Source organism: Corvus moneduloides, chromosome 1 (genome assembly GCF_009650955.1).
Source record: "Corvus moneduloides isolate bCorMon1 chromosome 1, bCorMon1.pri, whole genome shotgun sequence".
In the NCBI taxonomy this organism is placed as follows: domain Eukaryota; kingdom Metazoa; phylum Chordata; class Aves; order Passeriformes; family Corvidae; genus Corvus; species Corvus moneduloides.
The window spans coordinates 64,745,702-64,767,803 of record NC_045476.1 but is presented as its reverse complement, the minus strand read 5'-3'; the positions used below and the strand labels follow the sequence as shown (position 1 = coordinate 64,767,803).

Below are 22,102 nucleotides of genomic sequence, written 5' to 3'. Positions count from 1 at the left end.
GTGGTGGAGCAGGCTGGGGGCGGTGGGGCCTGCGGAGTCCGGGGTGTCGGACGCTCCGGAGGGCGGGAGAATGGCTGGGGAGCGCAGCGCTGCCACTCTGCCTCCCCGCGGGGAGCCGCCCAGCGCGCTGCCCGCTCGCCGGACCCAGGAGTTTCCCCGTGCAGTGAGGGGCAGCAGTGCTTTTTGTGTCATCCTTGGCTCCTAGTACGAATGAGAGTCGGTGGCTGTGATCATCCTGCCTGTCCTTGTGCGTACCCCCTGTTTACACAGGGAGGAGGCTGGAATCAACTGAGTCATTTGGGGGGCGCGGGGGCATAGGGGGGGTGGGAGTTTGTGCTGAGTGCTTGGGCTTGCAAGAAGCTGTATTTTCTAATCTGCCCTTGCAATGCAAATAGGAAAGTTGAAGAGGCGCTGCCTGGTATGTACAAACAGGATGGCAATGTCTGATTCTGAAAGAAAGTGCAGGTCCAGAGTATGAAATGAGAACTCAGCTCACACCAAGTTAGAATCATTAAGGTTGCAAAAGACTACCAAGATCATTGAGTCCAGCCTTTGACTGGATGCCACCACATCAACCAAATCTTGGCACTAAGTGCTATGCCACTTCCCTGGGCAGCCAATTCCAATGCTTTTTAACCCTCTCAGTAAAGAAATTTTTCTGATAAATAATTAATCTTCAGAATCCTTGACCGAGGATCTCAAAAGTGTCTTATTTCCCTAAGGCTCACAGCACCCAGTGTGGTACTATTCCATTTTGTGGAAGGGTAAACTTGCTGTCAACATGACTAGCAAAGGCACAGGGAACAGAACTTCTCTAGCCCCCACACACAGCCAAGGCTGCAGCAAAGTCACCCAGTGCATTGTGGGGACATATTACCTGAAGTCAGGAAGTGGACCTCAAGCTTTTCTGGGAGAAGTACTTACTCTTTTCATTGCTATCTGTTTTATTTCACTCTTCCTTGTTCCCATTTGTAACAGTCTGGGGCCAGCACTGCAGCATGATGCCTGCAAATGGATTCTTGTGTGCCTGCCTTTAATGTGGCCTGGGGGAGATGGATCCTAGCTTTTATTCAGATCCCAGAGAATCCTGTGATGCAGAAAGTGAGTGGGAAAAACTGGGAACGAAAGCCAATTCATGCTGATGCACGGGCCGTTTACCACCTATCTTACAGTGAAGGACAAAAGTGGAGGTAGTGGATGAAAAATGAGGAGGGTGCTCAAGTAAACAACTTCAGAGAGGTAGGAGGTAAGACAAAGTTGTTCTTCTATGAAAGTGATGGAGACATGAAACTTTGGCTTAAAAAAAAAAAAAAAGAAAGAAAGAGAAAAAAGGCATTTTGAGAAACTAGACCTGAGGGTTAGAGTCCACAATGACTGCTGATATTGGTGTGGGGAGGGCTCAACCTTTAGGATCTCAACTGAAGGGAAATTACTGCCCAGTAAGAGAAAGTAAATATGAAGACGGTGACACAAGTGAAATGCTTGGGATCTTTTGAATTAGCATCCATCACCAAGAATATGCAGTAGTGATTAATACAAATAGATGGCTGGAACTAAGCTGCTGGGATGGTTCCAGTTATTCACGTCACTTGCTTTTATTTGCTTCTCATATGAAGTTAAGTGAGGAGGGGTCCTGCAAAGATTAAGTGGAGATATGAAGGCCTGTCATTTCTAATGCCTTGTATTTCAATATGTTCATATTGCTGGGCACTCAGTGCAGGAGAAATTATGTATGAGAGCTATGTTAAAAATAGTCATGCAATGCTTTATGGGACATTATTTGTCACTGGCCATATCCAACCTGTTTTGAAGATTTGTGATGAATTTTACATAAGACCTGCACTTCTACATCTTTTGTGTTTTAAAATATACAAGCAGTATTAAAACTTGGGCAGGTACAAAGTAAAATCATATTCAGTCTGCATTTTTACACATGAAGAATGAGCTTCTCTTTACAGCAATCTTCACTATGTCCAAAGCGAAGTAAGATACTATATGTTTGATTTTTACGTCCTTGACTTCAACCTGCTACAAAACGGAGGCTTGTAAACATAAAGTAATGAGACTGCCTCGTTCAGACCAAATGCATAGTGAACAGTGAAAACAAGTCAGCAGCTGGCAGAGTCTATACATATGACACTGTGTTCACAATTTAGGTGATATACAACCTTATTTAATGTATCTGGCACTTGAATCCACTTTCCAAGTCTGAAAACCAGGCCGTGGGCTTTCTAGAAATACTGAATTGGTTGCCAGGTTAAATGGTTCATGAAACTGGGGAATCAAGCCACCACCCTTGCCCCCCAAAGCCTCTCAGCTATACCAATAGCAGTGACAGCTGTCAGTAACATCATAAGCTAAAATATCCATATTTCATAGTTCAGAAACAAGGAGAAATAGTTTACTATTAAAAAGAAAAAGAAAAAAAAAGAGTGTTCTTTATTTTGCTAGGTCTGCTCTAAAACAAAGCTTGATGTCAGTAGCTTTTCTAGAAGTTAGTTTGCTCAAGGTTAAATCACGCCTGTGTTTTTGTCCATCCCAGTCATGGCATGACCAGAAGGAGCACTGAAGCCAATGTTCCTTTTCCATTTGGGACATTGTTGTAATCTCTGTCCACTATTTGACAGTAGACACAAAACAAGGACCAAATACTTGCAGTTCTTGAGCTTCAGTAGCATTTCTTCTCTTTACAAAGGTGTATGAAGAAGAGAGCAGACCAGTAGTTGCAACATCAGGCCAGGGTGACCCAGGGGAAAGTGCTCTCAAAGGTCCATACCTGGAGGGTGCATAGGTCCCAAAACCAGGTGGGTTTTCCCAGAGCAGAGAGGCTGTGAGAGCCACTGCCACCTGGTAGCTATGGAAGCAGCTGAGCCACGACACTGGAACCCTGTGGAGAGGGACCCCTGAGACTGGGTGATCTCTTCCAGACTGAAACCTTCTTCTTGGAGCTCAATTACTCAGGTGATATAGAAGATAGAAAAACTATGCCATGTTTTACTTTTACTCAGAGAACAATTGGTAACGTTTACACTAGTTTAAATGCAATATTTTTCTTCTTTTATACAAGCCCCTTTTGGGAGGACTGTGATAACAGTAAAACATTATAGCATTCATTAGGCCAGCTGGGCTGCCCAGGGAAGTTGTGGAGTCACCATCCCTGCAGGTACATAAAAGACATGTAGATGTGGTGCTTAGGGACATCGTTTAGTGGTGGGCTTGGCAGTGTTAGGTTAATGGTTGGACTCAATGACCTTAGAGAGGTCTTCTCCAATCCAAAAATTCTGTGGTTCCATGATTCTAATGTAACTGGAAAACCAGACAAAATTTCAGGTACAAACAAGCACTTCTTCAATATTATGCTGTTTATGAGTTTTTCTTCTGGTATGACTCAAAGACAGAAAATTCCAGTTTGCTATAATAAAACTTAGTGACTGAAGGCCCCAGATTACTACTACTCCTTCTTCAGAAAGATAGTAAGCATAGAAAGGAAAAAGAGGCAGAATGTAACATGCAGTGCATGTGCAAGGGCCATTGCAAACATAAGCATTTGCACATGCTGTTGAGAAATGGGAAGTGAGAGTATAATTTGCGCACATGCACAATATAATCCAGTCTAAGTTGGTAGGATGAATAAATGGGAACTCCAGAGCATGAAAACACTGCAGACATAATTCATTCAGCAAGGGTAAAATAAGAAAAATTTAATCCTCAAGGGAAACCCTTTATTGATCATGCTCTTTCCAAAGGGATTCCATGAACTTAGAGGGTCGGAAAGAATAATTTGCTTGTCAGTCTGGCGTATGCCTATTGCTCTTAAATGACAGAGCGACAGACGGGACTCTTTCTATGCATGTGGGACATGAATTGGATGGTAAGTAGGGTTTTAAAATCAACCATGACTGTTTGCAAGGGGCTTGAGGTATGACTTTTTCTTTAGGAAATGGAGGTTTTTTTATTAAGTGTTAATGATGACAGTGACTTTTTTGGAAAAATTCTGAGGTACTGAAGATGTAGGTACCCGTCTGAGTGTTAAATTGCAGGTGCTCCAAGGAGCAAATAAAAATTGGAAGAAGTAGGCAATACATAATATTTAAATAGAAATAACACAAAGCTGTTCATTAACAGCAAAAGTAAATATGTCTCTGGAGGCAAAAGGCAGAACAATGTTGACTTTGACTAAAGACTTGCTTAATCCTACATTCTTAGTTATAACTTGGGTTGGTGGAGGGTATTTAGAAAAAGCCAAGCTAGGCTGATCATTAAGAAAGTTTGTAGAATTCAGCTTAATGTTATTTCAGAATACCACTGAATTCAATTCTCTCAGCACCTTCATCTGTTTTTCTTTTGACTAGGCTAGAAACTCTAAGCAGCTTGTGTGATGGTACCTCGCCTGTTATCTTGTTGATTAATATTTTAGGAGGTAAGTATTTTCAAGCTTTTGTTTGAGCCGAAAAAGATTTTTTTTTTCCCAGAGAGGAGTATGCAGACAAGTATTCCTGGGAGTCTGTAAGCTTCTGAGGTGTTTTCAGCAAAAAGTGCATGTTCACCTTCTGTGTTAAGAGGAATTTTTTCAAAGACATGTACATAAGTTTACTGGATCTAGATGACAAGTGACTACAAAGACTTTTTTTAGAAAATGACAGGTTTAAAGTCACATATAATCTTAAACTGCAGGTGTCCTACTGTTGATGATGACACAGTAGAAGAATAGAAGGAGGAGAGGAATGAAAAGGAACAGAGGAGAGGAAAAGTTCACTGACAGAGTAGAAGATGGGCTGATGGGGCAATTTGCATAATTTATAAGGGGCCGCTGGTCAACAGCAAAAGATTTCCAAATAAACATTTCCAGCTCTTTTCAAGAAACATTTTTTTTACAATGCAGCAAAAAATGGAGTACACTTTGCTGTTTCACTCACTTTTATTGATTTGAACATCATTTTATAGTATTATGTGGAGAAAATTTTGAAACAACCACTGCTTTGTTTCCAGCTCAGTGCTAGGATGACTTCATTCAGTAGCACAAAATTCAAGCTTATTTCTGCTGTGATCAGTGATAACACACGTGAGTAAACCAAGAGTTGTCACTTCAACCTGCCACTTTACCTTCGTTTCTTTGATAAATCCCAAGAGCTGCAGATAAATGACTTTGATACCATCTGTATTTGCAATTAGTACCAAAGTTACAAATATGTTCGTGTGGATGTAATTGAGGGCAAAACTTGAGGCTGCTAGATTTCAATTCACTGTACAAACACAATTTCTTCCAGTTACTTGACACCTTTTAAACTTTATGTCTTTAATGAGAGAAACTGAGAATGAGAAAACTCCTTAATGAGGGGAATTGAAATGGAGATGGCTCTACAGGCTCAAAGTAAGCCATAAAGGGAGGCTAGACTGTTTTGTTTTCCTACTAACTCACTGGATCAAATCCTATCTCGTTAAATCAGTTCCCTACCTCCCATTTCTTTTTGGAAACACAATTTGTTCTTTATTTGCTTCAAATTTCCATTGCTTAGGAAAAGGGCTCTGAAGGTCACAAGACTGCTTATGTTTAACAAAAGATAAAATTTGGCGTACAAGCCTTTGTTTTGTTTGCTTAAAGCACATTTTTATTTTGTTTGAATGTTTCACTGTTAATTTGGGCACAAGAAGACGCTATTAGTAGTGTTCTTTAAACCTAGGAGTGAATTTAGGGGTATGAGATCAGGTCTTCTATGCCCCACTCTCTAAGCAGGCTTTTTGAAATTAGTGAGAACACTGCCCTTGTTCTGTACAGATGGTTATTGAATTATGAACATTATTTAATAGAAGATACAACTGATGGCAATTTAGAAGCATATGAAGTTAACATGAGACATTCAGGCTGCGATCCAAAGTGGAACAGATGGATCTGAAATTGGTTAATGCTAGATCAAGGAAAGCTCAAGTATTTGTATTTATTAATGCTATCTGGGCTACCCCTGGTGAGCGTGGTGCACCCATGCATGCTTTAGCTTGCCTGGACTTTGCACTAAGGTAGCCTGATCAAGGAACTACACCGTCAGCAGAGGAGTTACCACACAATGCCTTTAAACATTTCCCTGTTGAGTAAAACTTTTATAGTTCTGACTCCAGCCATCCACATACTGAAAGTTTTATTTGTGAGGGCTTCTTTTTGTAAACTTATGTAATTTGTCTATTTTTTTTTCAGAAGTAGAAATTCTTTATTTTCCCTTCTTGCAGCATGGCCACCTGCTACCACTTCAGCTTTAACTGCAACTTCTTGATCTTTTATTCTCACTTGTTCACTTACTTGTTGTTTTCACCTGTCTCTCTAAGTAATAATAAGCATACATCTTTCCATGCTTCAGTGTCCAGCTTCTTGCTCTGCTCTATCTTCTCAGTTTTTGCTCTCTGTCATGGCTCATGAGACATATAGTTCAAAACTTTCTTTTAGAGAAATGAAAGATATTGTATTTTCTCCAGTCTTCCTCTAACTCCTCAGTTTAACCTTGAGCTTTTCTCTGATTTTTTTTAAATAGATCAATGCCTACCACTAGACCAAATAATTGCCTCCCCGTACAATGTAATATATTATAATTTCATATTTTATTTAAAAAATTATATTAGTTTGTGCTTACAGCAAAAATGTAATACAGCTTTAGGCCTTACGGAATCATGTTTGGGAGATTATGGAACAATTGTTCTGATCCATGAAATTAACTACTGAACACTAATCACAATCAGATTTAGCACACTAAAAGGGAATTCAATTAAAAATTTAAATGCCTGAGGGTTTTACTTTCTGATTTGCAGAACTGAAGCTTATTCTTACCAACCCTGACTATATTGCTTTCCCTAACATGTGCATCGAGGACAGTAATTTACACTGGAATCCTCTCTTTACTGCCTCTCTTTCTGGACAACATCAGTTTATTTGAAGGGACAGTCTCTCCCACTCCTACTCTGTTGTCATATTTTCCGTCAGTAATGGTGCTGTGATGGTAGGTCTGTAAGTGATCTGGAAGGTCCCAGGGGATCAGATTGCTGTTTAAGAATTGAGCCCTGTCAGTTTGCCTCCCCTGTCAGGAACTTGCTTTTATCTATGGTAATTGCTTTTAGAGTTGGATAGCAAAGAGGCTCTTCTCTGAGATTCCCATGCCTCATCCTTGCTTGTGGCAGACTAGTTTCACAGCTGCTCCAGCCCATTTAGGAGTCATTTTTCTTTCACCTAGTGGATATAAATCTGCTGCATTCTGCCTACAATTGACTGTCCCTCTGCTTTGCTTTAGGACATTGCTTAATGATCCTGATCCTGCAGTCCCTTGGTGTTGACCATAAGTTGGGTGGGAGAGGGGTCAAGTTTGAGGCCGACTGATAGGAGTCGAAATGACTGCCCCTTTCAAGTCAAACTAGGGTGAGCAATTTCTGCTGGCTTGCTCAATCTAGGATGCAGCTGCAGACCATGCTATTTAAAAGCAAATGTTTACAGGAGAGAAACAGCTTTCACAAGGCAAACAATTTTCTCTGGTTCTAACAAATTTTCTGGTTATTGATCAGCACAGCTACTCCTTGAAAGCGAAAGGAAGAGCTCACTGGGGTGAGCAGCAAAGTGGCAGAATTTACACTGTATTAATTTGTATGATACCAACTGTATACTTGATGGTATTGCTTCCAGCCATATTACATAGCTGTAGAAATTTCAAGGCTGACTACTGTCACTTCCAGGGGCTACAGCAGCTGCTGGGGATTGCCGGAGTGAGGATGACCTGGATTTACCGTTTTCTTGCATAATTCCTCAGTTGCAAATTTTTAATAGGGACAAGAAACCTGCTTGAAAATAGTTCCCTTCTGTGTTGTGCACACCATGCAGGAATTGATGTAGTCATGGGAAAAGGGGTAAACTGACAGCTCTTCAAGGATAACTAACTGGAGATCAGGCAAACAAGTGAAAGGGATTTTCTCATATTGAATGTTTGTGGGAGAACAGGACAAAGAAAAACTTTTTTGTTTTTATTTTGCATTTACAAGGAGCTCCTTAAGTTTTTAGATCTATATATTTTTTTACTCTTCAGTCATGTGCCTGCTTTAGACAACATTTTGCACCATTAATTCCCCTGATCCTGCAGGCTGCTGCATGTGGGAAGCCCTGTGCTCCCATGTGGAGCCTCACCATTTTTAATGGTGTGCTGTGTGGGCAAAGGCAGTTCTCCCTGGAGAGAAACTTTCAGCGTGAGACGCATTAGTCAGTCTTCCTTTGTTTGTGTTGATCTTACAGGCAAAAAAACAAAAAGGAAGATAAGAGGTAGCAAAGAACTGAAAGCCACACATGCATCCTCATCCACATGCACGTGGAAGTACTCATGCACAAAAACAGAACAGACATCAAAATAAGCTTTTCTGGTTAATTTTTTTGTTGCCTAAATGATGAGCTGACAGTATGCCCTTGTATCCTGAAACAGCATTATCAATTGCAACATCTTACAGGGAGAGATTTTTCATTTTCCCATGTTTTGATTTCTGAGGTTAGAGCTACCGTTATTGTATATGTACATTTTAATTTTTTATTCATATTTGCTGTTGAATCATAGTTTTACATCCACATGAAGAAAGTCAAGGACAGTTCTCTTTCAGCTGAAAACATTCTTTCTTTAAAAATTTGGCTGCTGTGTTCTTTGATTTATTGCCTTGTTGGATAGGATACCAAGTGTCATGCCACAATATTCCTATTATGAGCAGGAGTGGTTTTTTCTCCTCTCTCAGTGATAGGTAAATCAGAAGAGCTTGCATTTTAGGAGGCAAAGTTACAGTTTCTGAATATTATATTAATTATCTCAGACAGTGCACTTGAGACACTGTACCTTCCTATTTAATTGCCTTGCATAAACTGTAAGTCTAAATTCTTGTCAATGCAGATTGCATAATCTCCTGTGCAAAAGAATGTGAAAATTGTACTTAGTAAAATTCCACCTCTTATTTGTATCGGTGACAGCAATCATACATGGAAGCCCATGTTTATAGAGAGATTGTTTTCTGAGGAAAACAGATGGGACAAACTAATCAGAGATAATAGGCACATTTTATAAATCTGAGGTATATTTTTGTTTCCTGTTTGGAAATCTATCAATTCAGAAATAATAACTCAGTATATTTAATATAATTGTCTGTAACATGGGTGCCAGTTAGCTAGAAATATACCGAGCCAGTTCCAGCTGCTTGCATTCTAACAATCTGTGGCTTCTTCTATTAAATTTAGGAGAATACTTACAACTCAGAAATAGTTACATGCCAGCGTTTTGGACTCAGCTAGACTCAATGTAATTTTCCAGCCAGTGGCCCTCAAAACATGTTCCAGATGATGAAGATCCTGGTCATAGCTTCCTTTCGGGCATATCATTTACCCCAGGGACCATGAGAAGTGGATGCCTCCTTTTACAAGAACACCTTTAATTGCTGGAAAATATGATGTTCTGTAAAACATCAGGGGACTTGTTGCTAATTTGTCTAAATTTCCTTAAATATTTACTTTGTCTAGAGAAGAAGAAATTCAGGGACTGTCTACTTCTCTATCAGCTTTGCTATTGGGAGTGCAACAGAAGCAGTACATGATAGGTCAGCTTCAAACTATGTCTGCACAGAAAACTGAGTGGAGAGCAAACAGCCATAAAAAAATCTGAAAAAAAGATTTGTCATTGCTTGCATCTGAACTTGATGAAAATTTTTTAAAAATCTGCTAATATTTAATAGAATGAAGACTGAGATATTCAAACAAGGACTAAACAAATGTTCTGAGCCAGATAAATATCTCTATGACTGCTGTCATGAAAGCAGCTGACCTTACGAAGCGTCAAAGAAAGGTATGAATATATCTTTAGGACTGTTATACCCCTAGCCATCCTCCCACAGAAAGACCCTATTAAGTTAAGGTAAATTGTACCAACTGCCTTAAAGTGGTGCCTGTCTGTTCTAATTTTTTTGATACAGCAAGTTGAAGTGTAGTGTGATAGTGATTGTGCAGACCTATTAAGGCTGAAACTGATAGGAAAATGCAGTTGTCACCTACAGCTTTGTTATTGTGGTGCAACAGAAATATTCTTTTCTTGAACCATTCCTGCTTGAAAGAAAGGCAGTGGGCCCCTCCTTTCACTGTTCAATTAGATAACATTGGTACATTTTGCTCTAAGGATGCATTTTAAGTGGGGTTCCTTTTAAAATGCATTTGGCAGCCTGAAGTCACTACCAGAACAAATTAGTTATGCTTAGTGCTGCATTTGAACAGTAACTTTTCAATTGCTTTGAAAATAGAGTCACTCCACACTTTTAGTGGTTTATCACAACTCAGTACAACTTTGCAGTCATTTTGCTGAAACTGGCTTGGTTACTTTTCCCTTCTTAATTTTTTTTGTGTGAGTTTTGTGTTCATGAAAGATGCCAAATTAACAGCCCTGGATATTTCCCCCCCTTTTTTTTCTCAGGGGACATTCCATGGAGCAGCAGTGAGAACTCAGTGTTTGCTGCCCCAGTAATGTGACATTTAGTCAACCAGCCAATGGAAAGAGAAGGTAGTTCAGACTCGTGCAGGCTGGGTCTTTGCTTGTCCTGCTCACACTGCCTCAGAAGGAGCACTGCAGTGCTCTGTGGCATTCAATGCTGAAATCATAGATTTTCTCCTGTCTGCCATGACTTTCTTCATAACAAGTCATTGGCTTTTCCTCACACAAGTTTGCCAGGTCTGTCACTTGCTATTGGAAAGTGTTTTGCGAAGTTTGATTAAAAGCGCTGTTGATGGCTATGTAGGAATGAGTTAAAAAAAGCAGTTGAATGGGACCTTGAAGAAGACAATGGCTACCTGTCTTAATTTAAGTGTTTACCTAAGCACTCTATTGATCTCACATTCTCAATGTCCATTATATTTATTTAACTAAAAGCTCCCTGCTAATATTGTCTTTTGCTTAATATTGAAAGTTGTTGGGTGCTGATCAGGTCCTCCTGTAACACTTTATAAAGCCAGGTAAATCCAGGACACAGCTTCTGTTTTATGTATCAAAACACGCAGATATCTGAGGGTACAGGGTACTTCCATGCGTGTTTGAGTGATTTAGGATCTAGCATCTCGACTGATAGGAACATGTCGTTCTAGTGCAGGCAGGACTTCAAGTTCAAAGAAGTTCATTTTTGTAACCATGATACAGCAGGTGTCAAGCTTTGCTTCCCTCATCCACTTAGAATTCAATTGTGTAAACTTTACACCTGAGTACTTGGACCATGAACAATTTATTTGAAGATGTCAGTCAAAGAGTCAGCAGTACAAATACTCCCTAATGCACCTGCAATTGATTTTGCAGATACAGAAAGAAAAATGTGTTTCAGTGCAGTTGAAAGCACCCAAATTTTGTTCCTTAATTAAAACTTCAGGGGTTTTATTGTTTCAAGGTCTTGGGGGTTTTTTTACATATGCATAGGGCTTGAAGAGGAGCAACAGAAGATTTTTAGAACTACAGTTTTGGTGAAACATCCAGGAAGGAATTATGACATGACATTATCAGTAGATTCACAATAGGTTTTTCCCAAGATTTGAGAGTTAGATTCCCAGTCTAGTGATACAATTTACTCCTATACTTAGTTGACCCAGTAAGAACCAGGTGAGGCTTACAGTGAATTTTTTTTTGCACAGAAGTGTTAGTGAAAGCAGTGGTAACTCCTCTACCAGCTGGCTTGTGAGCCAGGGAAACCATGTGTCAAGACCAGGAAGGGGGCAAGGCAAAGCAGAGGTCAGAGCTCAGCTATGTAGTCCTTCAGTATGCGAGTCGTTGCATCAGGAAAACGTTCATTTTTCTCAGGCCATCAGTATGTTAGCATTGAATCTTGGTGCACTGAAGCACCCAGGAATGTGCCTTCCTTCACTAGGAAACCAGATTGATGCAAACCTACAGAATATACCGATCTGCATTAAAGCAGCAAAAAGTAATTTGTGCAGTTCTGTATGTTCAGGGGAGTTTGGTTTTCTGTAGCTATCTGAGAGATGAGATCTTTGATCTAGGCTGCTGGGAGTCCTACAGCTCTGAGTGTGTAAGCGTGTGCTATACAATGTGGCAGGTATGTGTTATGCTGTCCAAACCCCTGCTAATGGATTTGGATAAAATGTTCTTATCTTCAAGGGTTGGAGTATAGTTCAGTATTGCTGTGCACTGTTAAAGAGCTCTCAGGTTTCAGATTTGAGCTGTCTGTATTTTGCCATGAGGCATGTGTTACAAGAGCATGTAAATCAATCTGGCGTCTCACTGTAAGAAAGGTGCTTCATTTAGATTAAACCTATGCCCCTAGCGTCTTTTAATGGCAGAGTAATGAAGCAGAGATGGTTTGTGTAACTGGGGGAACAAATACAAGCAAATGGTCTCATTTGTGATGTAAAAATATAGACACAGTTTAATAATAGTAGATAAAATATTAAATATATCAAGAAACTTCCTCTCCTGAAAACAAATTAGCATTTTGGGTGCAATCCAGCTCATTTTAATGTGGATTTTCAAGACAAGGCTGTTTCCTCATCCTGTCAGAATATTCTCATTTTCTATTTCTTTGTATAAAATGTCTGCATTTCAGATGTCTGAGAATCAGTGGATGCTGACAAAGAGGATTTCCTGGGTACCTTATACCAAAAGTATAGTTTTTGCCCCCATAGTACACTGAACACAATATTTACCTTGTCTAAATCTCTTGTTTTTAAATGAATTTACAAATTTTATAGCGGAAGGGGAAGGGGAAGGGGAAGGGGAAGGGGAGGAGAGGGGGAGGGAAGGGAGAGGGAAGGGAAGGGAAGGGAAGGGAAGGGAAGGGAAGGGAAGGGAAGGGAAGGGAAGGGAAGGGAAGGGAAGGGAAGGGAAGGGAAGGGAAGGGAAGGGAAGGGAAGGGGGAGGGAAGGGGGAGGGAAGGGGGAGGGAAGGGGGAGGGAAGGGAGAGGGAAGGGGGAGGGAAGGGAGAGGGAAGGGAGAGGGAAGGGAGAGGGAAGGGAGAGGGAAAGGGGAAAACCTTGTTTAAAGCAAGAAATCTCCAGAAAATAATCTTACTTGCAATATGCATCATACAAAATTGGTTTATATTTTTGAAGCCTTATTCATCATGCTTCGAAGTGCAGTCTTTAATGACAGCATATTAAATAAATAGTGGTAATTGCATGCTGAAATAGTCCTGTGTATGCATTAACGTGAGTCTATTTAGGCCAAAGACACACAGACTTTATAATGGCTGTATTACAAAGTTATAGTCAAAGTTATGAAATACACTTGTTTGCTGATATTAAGATTTTTTTCAATAGCTGTAGTCCCTGAATAGGCTGAACATTTCCAAAAACAGATGAATATTCCATAGTTACATTTAAAAAAAGCAACTGAGTACCCTGTATTTACTAGATTCATCACAGAAGATGGGTTTTAGAGATTGAGTTTTCCAGAGTAATGCTTTTCTTCATAAAATTTTGATTTTTTTTTAAGAGAAAAATTCTTTACTTTTCACAAATAAAAATATCAACATTCACAACTGACCACTTCTCATAGTGGTTTCTTAGAAACTCGCTTTTAAACTTGGAAAATAAATGGAGAAGGCAAGATTGATGTTGCCTGTATTACCTAGAACTTGGATACTTAATCTCACAAAATGGGAAAATAATTATCTGGCAGAAAGAAGATATCTGTTCTCAGGTTGTTGCTGTTCAATTGTCTTGCTAACTATTTTTGAATCATCATGCTAAAATTTACAGATAGGTACAAAATTCCCAGTGGATAAATTGTGTATGCTATGCTTACCTCAAGAACATATTTTTTAAGTTCATCCCTATATGAAGACCCTGTATCTAGACTCAGAGAAAGTATTGATAAGGTGAGGGTGTAATTCAGTAGTTCTGAAGATGACATAGGAATCACAGAAAACAATCAAAAGAAGCCAAGACCCCAATCTGATGCTCTATGCGAGACCACAGTGTAATCCCTGCATGCTTACATCTGCCATTATCAAAGAGAAGTAGGCAGATGGAATTATCTCAAATCTATAGTGACACTGACTCAAGTATTATTTGACCATTCCTTCCCATCTTGTCTCTTCACAAAGGGTGTTAAAAAACACAAAACATCTCTGAGGAGAGTTACAGGGAAGGTTGAAGGAAAATAGGAGAGCCATGCTTAAGCCCTTAGTTTTTCAAATATTTTTTATTACGGGTAAGATTAAAATATATGATCCTTATACATTAAGTAGCGGTAGCTGGTTGTCCATCTGAAAAGGTAAAAATAGTGACCTTGAACTAGACAAACTCAGATTAGAAATAAGACTCTGTTGTTTAACAAGTGAGAGTAATTCATTCCTTGAATATTTTATTAAGGGAAGAGCAAAGTATCCACTTTTAAATCAAAGGATGTGTTTATACATGATCCACAGTGATTCAATCCAGACTTTTGATTGTGATGGTTTAATGTTGAGACAAAATTCTCTGCTCCGTAAGGTCCACAGTCTTGGAGTCCATTCATTGTTTTTGGTTGCTCTGCTTCAATGACAACACTCTACACTTCTCTAGTACTCTCTACTGAGAGCTTTTAACATCTCTGCAAGACAGCAATGTATCTAGTGCTAGATACTACATCAGGAGTCTGGAACACTAGGGTCCATGTGAACAGTGAGCTAGTTGTTCTGTCTTTCTGTACCTGAGATAACCTTGGGATGGGGACACACATCAAGGAGAGTGATTTTGCCATGGTTGCTGATTCAACAGCAGAATATCTTCCTTAATCTCCCTTGGTTTTCAGCTGCTGCGCAGTTTATCAGCTAGAAAGTACCACTGAGTTCCCTCCTCTGCATGGGTTTTGACAAAGCCTGGCTGCTCTGGGTGTCTCGCTTCTCTCCACTCTCCATTTAATCCCTCTTAGGTTGTGTTGTGTGTGGAAGGTTGGGTATGCTGACCACGTGCCATCCAGGGAGCAGCAAACATACTGTTCCCTATAATTTTCACACTGTTATCTTTTTTACCCTCAGTCATCTTCCCAGGAAAGCCTTCAGATATGTTTGTTGGTTTACAATTCTACTTTTGGCGGTGCCCACAGTAATAACTGTTCACATTGTTAATGTCTGTGAATATCATATGACTGCTGGTATTACCACTGTCAGCTGTAAAAGAGAATTAAATTTCAGTGGTGACTTGAAAAAATTGAATTAAATACCTTAAAATGCCTTGTTTTCATTATGTATGTGCATCAATGTGCCAGAACTTCTATGCAGTTCACTAGCAAGCCATTGGCTATTAGAGGTGGCTTCATACAGTTGGCAGATTAACATTTGCTAGAACTGAATTTGAAACATATTTAGCTACAGCTTTGCTGATGTTTTTAATTGTGAAGAGAGCTATCTTGCTGTCAAGCTTTTTATTTCACTTAGCCATGAAAGGACATTTTCTTTTAACACTTTTTTAAGACTCGGAAAGTGCTCTTCAGCCACTAGTAATATTAATAAAGTTCAAATAGAAAATGTTTTTCAGCCTCCTTGGAAAAGTTTTCTTGATTGCCTTTTCCACATGGGGATTAACCCAAGCATACTCACCTGTTTTCGAACTGGAAAAATGAGAAAATCAAATAGACTGGTTCTCATTCAGGACAGACATAAATGTTATGTGAATGGGGTCATGAAAGGGGAAGCTTTTCTCTGTCTCAGGTTTAAAAGTGGAAGTCACACCATACAAAATAAGGGGAGCCCAACCTATCCTGCCCTTGTTATTCTGTTTCTGGTCATGCTTACCTCAGAATGACTGAAAATACAGTATTTTGGCCAGTGATCTAAGAGGAAAAGGTTGGGATGAAAATATTATCTCTGAATATACTTTTTTTCCCTCCAGCTTCCCCCCCAGCAGAGAGGAGCTCATCTTTATGGAAGCAAGCACATCCATATTTTGCACAAACTTTTGGCTTTGAGCAGTTGACATATTTGTGACAGAAATCTATTTTACCAGAAAAATTCCCACCATCTCCAATGTTGATCTTTTTGAGGATAGTAACAGGACTCCAATTCTATCAGGTATTCCATCAACAAATATAAAAGTAGAGAGTTTAAAGCATATATTTACAAATTTTTTCTTTAATTTGAGAAAGAGAATTCACATCTCTCATTGCCTTTTGTCTTGCTTCTACAAATAAGCCAGATTTCTTCTTCTTACTTCAAAATGTCATTGTTTTTCTTCCTTCAGCTATTCTAAGCCAGCAGAGTGAAACATCTCCATATTTTTTAAAAGAATATATAAAATTTGTTATTTGAATCTTCCTACCTGGTTCAAAATAGTCTTCATATATGATTAAGTATCATTAAGTATTCTTTTGTTGCATTAAGATGAAATGGCAACTTTTATATGTAAAAGGCCAGATGAATCTTTCCATTTAAACTTTCCCAACTGTAACTATAGAGCACGAGAGCTAAGATAAAATTACAAACATGAGAGAGAAATGCATTACTATGCTATTGTATTTGGAGTGCAGGAGAATCGACAGGATGGGTAGCACTGGTAAAATGTAGGGATAGATATCAAAATGTTCACCACTGCATATCTTCAGCTGTGCACTCACCTTCTGAGATGAGAATAGAAATTGTCATGTAAATAGATTTATTGTCTTCCAGAAAAATTTACTTTTAACTCATGATTTCTTACCATCCATTGCCTTAAATTCCTACAGCTGTAGTTACGCAGTTTATAAAATGCTGCTCTGCTCAGAAACATAACTTTAAAAAGAAAACCAATTGTTCTTCCCAATCATCAAGATAGATTTTTCCAGTAGAAAAACTGGCTTCCTTCCCTTTATCTAGGCTCTGTTTCTCTTTTCTGTTCGGTGCCCATTGTCAGCAGTAAAACTTCAGTAAAATTGCAATGCCAACAACTGGCTCAATGAGAAATGTTGGTGTCTAATATTGAAAAGTTTGACCCTGTTCAGCTAAGGGATTCATAACTGAGACTTGGAAAATGGTGTGTTTAATGAGTAGGAAACTGGAAGAAACAGCGTAGTTACTAGATAAGAGGAAGAAATAATAAAATTTTAAATTTGTTTTCTTCTGAAATGAAATTGTATGGCATCTGTGTGCGTGCACGTGTGAATAGATGTCTGAATATTGCCCTGTGTGGCTATAACTGCTTGGCTTGCTACATCTGCCAGTTCTTGTGATTATATTTCTGATGTTTTAAAGAGGTTGAAAGTCTTAACAGAGTTTGGGGGTTTTTTGAGAAGGAAAAAGTGCATACATTTACACCAGGTCTCTGTGTTAAGAGGTTAAGAGTTATTTTAATGGAGAAAGGGTGTCAACTGAAAATTGTGCTCTGGAGTCTCTGTGTCCCTAAGGTGGCAGGATTCCAAACAGTTTTCCCTGAACTCACAAGAAAGAGCTCCGTAGAGACCTTTTTGGCAAGTCTTTGGGATGCTATATTCCCTGACAGGTCATGTGTACTTTGGCTGATGACTTTTGTCTGCCTGGGCTAGAGCTGGGCATTTTTAAAGAAAATTTTAAAGAAAATACCAAACATTATATTTTAAAGAAATTACTTTAAAGAAAATACAAAACATAGCTTTATCACAAAACTTGTTAGGAAAAAAATAATTTCAAACTCTAAACTTAATTATTATAATGATTTTGCTTTTAAAATGTTTTAAACTTCAGATTTTCAACAAAATTCTTTATTCCATGAAATAGGTGGGGTTATTTCTTGAAGGTATCTCATGCAATTAATAAGAATTTCTAACTATCTCCAACATACACATCTGTGGATTAAATAACATTCCTAGAAGGCTTCACTATGCTTTTTTACACTGATCTGGCATATTTACTTGTTCAGATTATTCTTAAATGGTGCTATACATTCAAATGAACCCATCATGATTTCAATGAATACCAAAGCAATTAATAATGATTAAACACTTACATTAAATGTCATTCTCTTGCATGTATTTCAGTTAGAAAAAAATTCTGGCATCTATTTTTATTTGAAGAGAGTCACATTGCCCACAGAAAATTTCAAGTACATACTCAAAGTTTAGCAATTAGCATAGATCAGAAGGCCAGGAAAAGAACAGACAGTGAGAAGCAGTTTGGAATTTTGGTTATTTCATAGGAGGCATGTGCTTTCTCAAGCTGTTTCTTTCCTGGAATCAAGATGAAAATCAACATGTAAAAAAAAATCTTTTCCAGCTTTTTGAAGAAGAGAAGAGATGAGAGAGGTTTCTTTGTTGCTGTTGCCACATTTGGTTATGAAAACCAAGAATGGGAGTTTGAGTGCAATCCATCCCTGGGTCTTTTGGCAGTTATGAGGTGTCAGTAAAGTTTTTTTCTGCTTAGCTTGTCATAGTGGGTGTTTCAGCTGTCACTTCTGAACCAGACTGCAGGGCTAGTGGAGGCCTCCCTACTTTCCCTTAGTTTCTTTTGTGACCATACATATTTTTATATACACAGACACTAATAGTGGGGAGGGAAAAAGGAGACAACCAGAGCAGTTTAATGTATCTCTGATCATATAAAATATAATAAACCTTACAATGGGATTGAAAAGAAGATGAGGATATACTTGTCCTCCAGGGACAGTTTGTCATTTATTTATGACAAAATCTTCACCAACAAATCAAATTGAAGTGGTTTCTATTTTGCATTTTGCAGGCCCCACCATAATAGCGACCTTGGCAACTCTAAAAGGACAGAAGGTAAAAGAGTGGTAAGTTCAATACTTGTACAGCAATTCAATATATTTAACCACAAGACTATTGAAATTACTTCCCTTTTTTGGCATGGTTGTGGACTAGAAGGACATACAATTGCTGAACCTGTAATAAGATTCAGGAATTCTGATAAAAGTAAATTATTTATCACTTACTGCCCCATTTACAGGCTTGATAGTTTTTATAACTGTATTACCCAGAGTCTTTTACTGCTCAGGATAGTCGCCCTTGCTGAGGAGGAATTAATTACAAAACCTGATGGAGAGGGTGCAGGGCAGATGGGCAAGTGGATAGTGAAAATTCATCATGGTCCCTCCTGGCATGGCAGCCTTTATGAAAAAAGAAACACACTGGGTTTTTTTCCTCCCTTTTTTCTCAGGGTACAGCAGAGTGACATTAATCTGCCATGATTGAGATATCAGTTTGGTTAGCAGGCACAAAGCAACCTTAAGCAAAAGGGCAGAGCAGCTTGAGAAATGTTGGCTGTTAGTGTCTGGTAACAACCCGATCGAGAAGCCCTGAAGTGGTTCAAATCACAGCCTGCCTGCTAAGTGGTCTTTGGGGAGCCTGCTCTGCATCTAATCCCAACGAGAGAAATATGAACAGGAGTAGACTGGAGATCAATGTATGTGCCTTGCTGGGGATATTAACTACCCCACCTTCACTTCTGGCTCTTCCAGCATGACAACTCTATTCCCAGAGGGCCAGAGGATTCTGTTGGGGTCTGTAGCAAAGTCTGTTGAAAGCAGGAGAGAGAATTGACATTTTGCTGATTGTCTCGACTGCTTTGACATTGCACAAGCAGTACAAATGATCACTTATGTAAAGGTTATTTGAATAAAGGTAAGATCCCTTGGTGTGACTTAACTGTGAAACCATTCCAGTTCCCTTCAGATGTCCCTCTGAGGTTTCTAGTCTCCTAGAATGTGCATGTATTTCTAATTTGCCTGTAGGCTAGGAAAAAGCTGGAATATGAAGTCTGCAGAGCAGACTGAGCTTGCAGAATACACTGAAACTAGGCTTATTCAAAAAGGCTCTTCCAGGGCTTTAAACAAGACATGAAAAAACATTTGAACCTTTTGTGTCTCAGGGAGCTGAGGTGGGAGCACACAGGGAGCTGCTGGAATGGGTGCTCCTGCCCACAGAGTTACAGGGTAAGTGAAGGATTTGCCCTGCAGCAGGAGTTTTGCTGCGCAGCTCCAGGGTGCTTTGCTGCCTACTCCCCAGTGTCATGGGGAGGGCTCCTGCAGCAGCTGGGCAAGGGGTGCTTTTAGGAGACAAAGTTATGCAGCTTGAGCTCTCATTTAGCCTCTCAGTCTTTGGAAGCACTTGGATTATGTTCATAGGATTTTCTCAATAGGTCCTCTTAAGGCTAGAGGTGTTGGGGAGGGAGAGGCGTGCTGGTTTGTTTTGGTTTTCAAACCAACATCAAACATTTTTAGATTAAACTACTTAAGTTGAGGAGATGACGTTTTAAGAATCACCATGAAATATTGCAAAGGGCTAGTGGTATTTCAACAGCAAAATTGTGTATTAGATGCAGGCTGGACACTCGTTCTTCACAGCTCCTGTTGTGGGGAATGGCAGGGACACTTGTGCAGAATCCCTCCGAAAGGGGAAAGCCCATGTCCTGATGCCCTAAACCAAATCTGCCTTGTACTGTCAGAGCACATCTGGCGATTTGTGCAATTAGACCCTGCATCTGCATGCCCATATAGGCATTTTTTTCATTAACTGTATAGTTAACTATATCCAGTTAGCATACACCAACATACCTGAAACATGCAAAAACCTGTCATGGCAAATTGCAAGCATAGTTTTAGATATTATTCTCCTTCGTGTCTGAAAGATTCTTAGATACTTTGCTGCACTGATAAATACTGTTAGATCATAAGAAAAAACAGTTACCCTAGGTTGGTGGGAATAGTTTGCACCTGTGGATGAATCAGAAGTTCAGCTTCTCTGAGTACTTGTCCTGAGCTCTGATTTAACTTGATGCAAAATCATTTTGAAAAGATCACACCTGAGATTAAACCCACTACTGCTGCATTGCGCCATACTGGGGAAACTGTGATCAGAAGCATTTGAAACTCCCCTGTATCTCAGGAATTCCCTTAGTTATGCTCCTGAGTTAAACTGGAACTAAGGGAAGGAAACTTTGGCCACTTTATTTGCAGAAATGTGCTGACAACCTTTGTAATTATGCTCTGCTCCTACTTCTAGGCTCCTGAGGGATCATGTGTTGATTACAAAATAGCCTATGAAATTGTATCATATGAAAATTGTGAGAGTCACATTATAGTTAGGTGAACAGATTTCTTATTGCTTCTTCAAAACAGTTTCTGCTATAATATCAAGATCTCACCAATACATACATTGAAAAAAACCCCACATTTGTACGTTCCACGCAATGTAGCTGAAAAGCTTTGCACCCAAGTCATAATACTCCTTAGGAGGCTTTTCTTACAAGGCCATGGGCCAGAAATCCTGATTTATTTTAAATACAGTAAAACTTCAGCCTACTGCTGTTGCACAGAAAAATTTTCATCGCTCTGGATGTGATGACAAGGTTTCCACCAGAAAGGTACAATGTTTCTGTCAGAAGATCTACACTCTCTACTGACACAGAAAAGCCCAATGTGGGGAAGAGACCTGGTGATTTTTTTTCTGTGTACTTTGGTTGTAAAGTTTTGCTAGAGCTCTTTCTTAAAATGAAAATGCTGTACCATACGTACATGAAGAACATGAGCTGATGCCAAGCTATAGCAGTCATCCGGAATTACCTGTTGGACTCATACTTGCAATAAATTAGTGTATGATGATTTTTATATCAAATTATGAAATGCCAAGGGTTTATTAATTATTGGACAATTGTTATACAGTATTGCCTATCAGTGAGTGACTCCATCTGGTCTGAAATTATTGCAAATACTCTAAAGCAAGGCTGTTTAAGAGTAGGAAGGACTTTATAAAATGGAAAGTAAAAGGATGGAAAAATAGAAAAGAAGAACTATTTCCAAATTTTTTTTAAAATTTGCTTGGCACTGAGGTTCAGTGAAATTCTTGTTAGACTTTTCAGAGTCCTGTAAGAGACCAGCCTTCCATGCTGTTGGGGTTTTAGGAGCGCTGCTGGGTTTTTTTTATGTTAAAGGAATTTTACCCATACATGTTGCTAGGGGGACAAATGGCTGGGTACTTAAGAAAAACAAAAGAGCTGGCTACTCGTTTGTTTCACCTGGGTGTGTGGGGAGTCTGTCTCATTTGGACTGAGAGGGAGGCTGCTTTCTTCAGCTGCTTTTCCTTCTGCTGGAGAAGCCCCGGGATCCCAAAGCCCACCTTCCCTGCCCCGCTTGGAGCCGGGCTGTGGCCGCCCTGGCCCGCTGTTGCCTCATGCCTTCACT

General features: G+C 39.4%; 1 long non-coding RNA gene across 1 annotated transcript; it reads left to right on the top strand.

Annotated features, from left to right (window-relative positions):
* The first annotated feature begins 51 nt into the window (after positions 1–51).
* Positions 52–21,856, top strand: LOC116446114. The gene is made up of 4 exons (XR_004241053.1): positions 52–247; positions 4,353–4,420; positions 18,643–18,697; positions 19,792–21,856. It is a non-coding gene; the product is annotated as an uncharacterized LOC116446114 (long non-coding RNA).
* Positions 21,857–22,102: the final 246 nt, after the last annotated feature.